General features: G+C 42.2%; 1 protein-coding gene across 4 annotated transcripts in view; it reads right to left on the reverse strand.

The window, feature by feature from the left end:
* The window catches only part of Rbpms (RNA binding protein, mRNA processing factor), a 180,729-nt gene that overhangs the window by 93,463 nt on the left and 79,813 nt on the right, over positions 1 to 7,453 (reverse strand). The gene's annotated exons all lie outside the window — the stretch shown is intronic.

The following is a 7,453-nucleotide window of genomic DNA, read 5'->3' on the forward strand; positions in this document are numbered from 1 at the left end:
CACACTTCTTAGTCAAGGATACAAGAGATCTTAGTCAAGCACATTTCTTAGTCAAGAGATGAAGCTGCTGACAGCTATATCCCAAAAGGGATCTAACGGATCTAGGGGGTGTAACCCTACTTCACTTTTGCCCCAACAGAGCTGACAGAATAGATGACAGCAGAAATCACCCTGTGGTGGACAGATGAGCATCCTTAGCTTGACCATTACCTAGCATTACTGCAGAGACTACAGTTGGATTTTAGATAAAAGAGCCACGCAATCTTAAATCACATTGCCAGCCACCACTGGAAAAGATAAGCCTCATCTCAGTGGCTGACTGCTTAGCCACTGTGCCAGTCTGGAGCTTACCTGGATAGAAAGGATGATGCCTGCTGCCCTGCCTTCCTTGCCAAGATCCACTGTAACCTCAAACTGTGAGTCAAAATAAACCCTTCCTTAAGTTGCTTTTGACAGGTATTTTGTCATAACAATGAGAAAGTAATAGGCAGGGTGAGGTCTAGGCAGATCAGGTCAGTATAGAATTGATGGGAGACCTCAACCAGCAGGCAGCACAGCTGCAGTCACTGCCCCAAATGCTGAGTTTCTGTATCCTCTCCCTGTGGGATCAGAACATGCCACCCTCATAGCACACAGATGTGTTTAACAAGTCTCACTATGTAGACCAGGCTGGCCTGACTGAACTCACAGAAATCGGCCTGCTTCTGTATCTGGAATGAAAGGCACACCTCACCATGCCAGCTATTTTGGTTGTTTGTGATACGGTTTTGTGTGGGGGAGGGGTTTGTTTTGTTTTGCTTTTATTTTTTGAGACAGGGTCTCTCTGTAACCCCAGCTGACCTTGAACTCACTATGTAGACCCAGGCTAGCCTTAAACTCACAGAGATCAGCCTGCCTCTGCTGGGATTAAAGGCATTCATGATAAGGTTTTAAGGACCATTTCTAACTCTTCAGTTGACCTCTTGAGGTGCCCCTGAAATCACATAATGAAAAAGACAATTTCTCGCTTTCTAATGATCAACAAATAATTAACTATGCTTGAAACATTTTCAGCCTTTTAATGAGTCAAACTCATGGTGGTGCATCCCTGCTTATCTATCCAAACTTTCTCTAGACAGGTTCTCACTGTATAGTGCTGGCTGGCCTCAAATTCACAATCCTCCTTGCCTTAGGCTCACAAACGCTAGGATTTGTAGCATGGACCAACATACCAGGATGAAGATACAGTTCACATTTTTACATCTACATACAGACTCCCAAAGAAACTTTTACATGTGTTGTTTGAATCATATTCCTCTGCAGAAACCATTCTTTGAGAAGCAAATGGATTGATATTCTCTCTCTCTCTCTCTCTCTCTCTCTCTCTCTCTCTCTCTCAGAAGGTTTTTTGTTTTGTTTTTGCAGTGGTTCACAGGACCAGGCACAGAGGGTATTCTGTATTTCTTGACTGATTTATGAGTCTTCACAAAGACTTTTTCCAATGAAGATAGATACATGATTCTCAACTGTTGGTAACATCAACGCAAACGAGATGAAGTGACCACATGTCTCAGTCACAATTATACTTTATTAGTAGCTACCATAATACCAATGACAAACTTGCACATGTAGCAAGCAGGCAGAAGACACTGGTATTTTTGAGCACATCCCCCCCAATCAAAATTAAGGGAGAAAATTTTAGCCACAGACTGCTAAGTATGGTGGCATCCACCTGTAATGCCAGGTGGATGATCAGATGTTCAAGGCAGCCTGTGACACACATGATCCTTGTTCAAACAAACAAGCAAGCAAACAAGCAGACATAGACTGAAAAAGACAGGTACCCAAAGAGGGAGGGGGCACAAGAAAAAACACTTCCCTCCAAAACACAATACATTTCAAGGTTATTGTTGACCCATCAACAAGGATAGATAATAAAATCACTCATATTTCAACTCATGGAAGAAAGTTCAAACATACTTGAGGGATCTGAATGTAAATTAATAATGACACTTTAAAAAAAAACAAGATGCTCAGACTCACTAAATTGCACATTTAAAACAATGACTACATATTCACATCTATGGATGTGGGACAGGCTCAAAATTATTTAAGTGAAAAAGCAAACCACAAGTTGTTCATATTTTCAGTTTAACTTTTGTACATTTTTATGTTACTACGAACTAAAGGCAGGGAAAGATACTGAAAGTATTTACAAGTTATCTACATATTAATAGCAGGAAAGAATGTACATTTGGTAGATTTGGTACATGTATACGGACATGTACACATTCATTCCTTCAAAAACGTAAACATTGGGGACTACATATCCCATTTCTGTTCTTGGGATATTTTCACATTCATTCATTCATTCATTCATTCATTCATTCATTCATTCTGGAGACAGGGTCTCACTATGTAACCCTGGTTAGCCTGGAACTCATTCTGCAGCTGGGAGTGACCTTGAACTCTGGATCCTTCTGCCTCTACCTCGAAAGTGCCGGTATTACAGGCATGCACACCCAAATCTGGTTTAAGTCCGTTTTTTTTTGTTTTTTTTTTGGTCTTTTTGAGACAGGGTCTCCGTGTAGCCCCAGCTGGCCTGGAACTCACTATGTAGATCAGGCGGGCCTTGAACTCAGAGATTCACCTGCCTCTGCTGGGATTAAAGGCGTGCGCCACCACGCCTGGCAAGTCTATGCTTTCTAATACCTACATTTAAAAAAAAAAAAATCTAAACAAAAAGGGCATTGGTGACTGTGAGGTAAAGCCCAAGGTGCAGAATTATCCTGATATCAATCCATTAGGATATTCTGGCTTTATGACCAGCCTACTTCCCACCAAGATCTGTAACAAGCATGAACTTCTGAGAAACTCATCTCTGAGAGGCTGGTAATACAAACTTGACTTTAGGGACTGAGACGTTAAAAAGAGGTCTACTTAGCTGGGCATTGGTGATACACACCTTTAATCCCAGCACTTTGGAAGGAAGCAGAGACAGGTGGATCTCTGTGGGATCAAGACCAGCCTGGTCCACATAGTGAGCTTTAGATCAGCAAGGCCTACACAGCAAGACCTTATGTCAAAAAATACAGGGGTGGGGGTGGGGAGTGAAGGTCCACTTACACATGCAGCATCAATCCTATAGAGCAGAAGTTGTTTCAATACATAAGAGAAAGGAGATTCAGTCCCGCTTACGTGTTTTACACACTGGTTAAATTATTTTACTCTCTTGCCAGGCGTGGTGGTGCAGGCCTTTAATCCCAGCACTTGGCAGAGGCCATCCTGGTCTACATCGTTGAGTTCCAGGCCAACCAGGGCTACCGGGTGACCCTATCTCAAAAAGACAACAACAAAAAATTTTTTTTACTCTAAAAATTTGAGTGGGCTCAGTTCTTATTTTCTAAGCACCAGCTAAAACACCTAATTAAAGCCCAAATCATGCTGAGTCCTGCTAGTCACATCACTTCCAAGAAGGCTTTGTTTGGGCCTGATATGCTTTTCTTTTCATGTCTCATCACCATGAAAATGGGTTACTACAACTATTAAGATGGTCTCAGGCATTTTATTCTGGTTTCCGTCATGCAGTCTTTAGTCAAGCTCCTTTAAAATTTTTTTTCAATTCATGCATATGTATATTCCTACATATGCATATATGTAAGTGCACCATATGCATGCAATGCCTGTGGAGAACAGAAGGCACTGGATCCCCTGGAACTGGAGTTACAGACAGCTGTAACCAAACCCAGGTCCTCTGCAGGAGCAGGCACTCTTAACAGCTGATAACAGCTGAACCATCTCTCCAGCCCCTCAAATTCCTTAATGGCACTGGCTTCAAGATGGAGCACATGGTTCCTTCTTCCTAGCAAATGCCCTCCTACTGAACTTAAAGCCTTACCCCTTTCCCATACCCTGGGAGGGTACTTTTTAGTCTAGGTTGCTCCAGGAACAAGGACTGACCAACCGTATGATTAAACAGGTCACTTCACTGTTGATATTACAGACTCCTAGGTTTGTCTCAACTATGGGGGGGCAAATGAGGGCAACGGACTGCCCACAGTGCATGCCTCCCAGATTTTGAAAGATCTGCTAGTATTTGCCATAAGCGATACTGAGCTGATTGATCTAATGTACAGTATAACAACCAAATGTTCCCTGCCTCTGCACTAAGGTGATCATAAAGTTCTGAAAGAATCAGATCAAGGAGAAAGAGCAATGTGGTGGAGGAAAAACTTCCTTTACATGAGGCCTGAGCACTGGCAGAACATGTACAAGAAATAAGGAGATCAAGTCAGCAGTGGGGAACCCAAGTCCCTGTGTTCAAGGTTGGTCTATCACCAGACGGTTTCATACTGCCTCACCTTGATAAAGGTTCTGTAGGACTCAAGTCTACCCAAAGCTCTCTCTCAACTAAAAGAAGAGAAAAATTGTCCATATACATGAGCACTGTAACCTCATTATAAACAAAGCCTCTTAGTGCTGAGAGTAACAAATCAGAAATTTGGGACTTGAACTAAACAGAAAATTGTGTGTGTGTCTCTTATATACATGTGTGTTTACTTTTTATTTTATGTGTATGAGTGTTATGCCTACATGTATATAAGTGCACCCATGTCGTGCAATGCCTGCGGAGGACAGAAGAGGCTGTCAGATCCCCTGGAACTGGATCCTCAGCTACATAGTGAAGATGAGGCCTAGGTTACATGAGGTCCTATCTCAAAAACAAAACAAAATTTCAACCACATATGTTTTATTTTTAACTTTTACAAAAACTATTGAGAATTTCATACATGCACATAAGGTGTTTTGATCAAATCCATGCCCATGCCCTTCCTTCCAACACTTCCCATATCTCCCCATCACTTTTTTTTCTTTTTTCATTTATTTATTTTTATGGGGCTTTGGGGTACTCTAACATTTCCCCCTCTGAAGAGGTAACCCTAAAATCTTTTAAGGACACATGTATTATATTTTAAGAACCTTATCAGGAAATGAATGCACTTGAATGCTGTTGAACACAAATATGGTAGTCACATCCTTAGAGTTCAGAAAAACACTCCTTATAAAAGGCAATGTAGGGGGCAGGAGAGATGGCTCAGTAGTTAAGAGCGCTGGCTCCTCTTACAGAGGACTTGGGTTTGAGTCCCAGCACCTACGTGGTGACTGAGAGCTGTCAGTAACTCCAGCTTCAGCAGAATCCAATGCCGTCTTCTGACCTCCATGGGCACTGCACGACACAGGTGCACTTACATACATGCAACTAATACACTCATACACATAAAATAATAATAAATGAAATAAAAATTTAATGTAATCTTAGCTCAGCTCTTTTAACAAAGTCCAGTACCCAGGCCTGCCCACAGAACCTTACTTTTCATTCAAATACACTCCTGCTGCTGCTTAAACATGAAGTTTTAGAATGTACATATTAATGTAGTGTACTGTAAATAGAACCTTGCCTTCTAATTCCCTAAAGTGTACTTGGCCTTATGTTTTTAATCTTATAGATTACTCTGGAGCTAAGACATGTTAGAAGGGGCTGGAGAGATGGCTCAGCAGTGAAAACACTAGCTGCTCTTGCAGAGGACCCAAGTTCAATTCCAATTCCCAGCACCCACATAGTGGCTAACAACTGTCCGTAACTCCAGTTCCAGGGGATCCAATGCCCTCTTGTGACTTCCATCAGCAATGCACAACACAGGTGCACCCACACACATGCAGGCAATACACTCATACACATAAAATAAAAATTTAAAAAAGGCATGTCGGAAAAGGGGCTAGACAGACGGCTCAGTGGTTAAGGGTGCTTGCTGCTCTTCCAGAGGACCCAAGTTAGTTCCCAACACCCACATCAGGTGGCTCACAACCACCTGTAACTCCAGCTCTAGAGGAGCCAATGAGCCAATGCTTTCCTCTGGCCCCCACAAACACCTGGACTCATGTGCACACGCCAAAACACAGATATACACATAAACTCATAATTAAAAATATTTTTTTATAAAAGACATGTTAAAAGAATACCACAAAGCAGAATTTCTCATGGACTAACAAAGTGAAAAATAAGCAGAAAATATGAAAGAGTCTACCAAGATTCCCATGCCTCTCTTCCTTTCTCTTTCTGCATAGAGTTTAGGTAACTTTTACTTTACAAACCAGATTTAAAGAAAATAGTCATTCCACATCTCCCTAACTAAGAAAAAGCAAACCCCAACACTTAAAGGACCATGAGGGAACATTAGGCTTAGGGAGATGATGGTCCTGACGTTGCCCAGGACTTTAAAGCAGCTAACGTTTTTTGATAGTAGTAGGAAACAAGCTCCATCTGAGCTCTTACTCCTCTGTCAGCTCAGTCTGTAACGCACAAGAGAAGGTGTAAGAATTGCTAAACTAGAAAGCTGTAGAAAAGTCTGCCATGGGAATTACCCAGTATACTGCTTAAAGTTCTTCAGTGCCAGCTCAGTTCCCCTTCAGACTGCAAGTTCTTTCCCGTGAGACAGTGGCAGAAAGCTATAAACTGAGTACAGGATAAGTACAGAAAGTACAATAAACTGAGTCAGGATAAGAACTGGGAAGGAGGCATTAAGGAAAGGGCCCTGGGTCTTAGGAAGTAGCTAAACTGGCAGAGAGATTGCCTAGAATGCACCACTGATTTATGTGGTGCCGGGTTTGATCTCTGGCACCACATAAATCAGGTGTGGTGGTGCACACCTGCAATCCCAGCACTTGAAAGGTAGAAGCAGGAGAACCAGAGGTTCCAAGGTCATCCTCAGCTATATAGGGGGCCTGGGCTGTGAAAGCCTGTCTGGTCCTGTCATGTATACACACACACACACACACACGACCCAAAAGCACCCTACAAACCCAAGAATATTCAGGTAGAAAGCTTAGTCCACAAAGTACTTGCTTTGTAAGCACAGGACCCTGAGTTTGATCCCCAGAACCCATGGTTTGAAGCAGCAGCAGCAGCCTAGGATGCTGTGTAGTAAGGGTCTGGGGTGGGCATGGGTGGTGTTGGAAAAAAAATGAAATACCTTGATGAATGCTGTAAGAACTCTGCATTTTGATAGAAAACTCTGTTTAAAATGTTGATTTAGATTTACTTGCTAAGCTTGCCTGTTCTGCCTGATTGTATCTACCACACATGGATGATTAACCTAGTTGAAATGCTAAGAATTGAAGTGCTGTAAACCTCCTTCCTGGACCCTGGACCCCAGACTCAGTTGATTTACAATGTGTAATGTGTGCCTGTTTGCACATACCAGATAACCGATAAGGAACAAAGAGAGGGAAGTTGCACCAGGCTTACACCAGATCTAGCCTTCCTGGAAAAGATGTTTAACCGAAACTATAGCTTTTAGAAGATAGAAGATGTAAGTGTCTGCTGAGGAATGCTTTTTGTGTAATGACTATGTGAGCCTATATAATCTGTACCTAAAACTGAATGGGGGTCGATCGTTCTGACCAGACTTGCATG

The sequence above is a fragment of the Nannospalax galili genome, unplaced genomic scaffold (genome assembly GCF_000622305.1).
Source record: "Nannospalax galili isolate Female #2095 unplaced genomic scaffold, S.galili_v1.0 scaffold2038, whole genome shotgun sequence".
In the NCBI taxonomy this organism is placed as follows: domain Eukaryota; kingdom Metazoa; phylum Chordata; class Mammalia; order Rodentia; family Spalacidae; genus Nannospalax; species Nannospalax galili.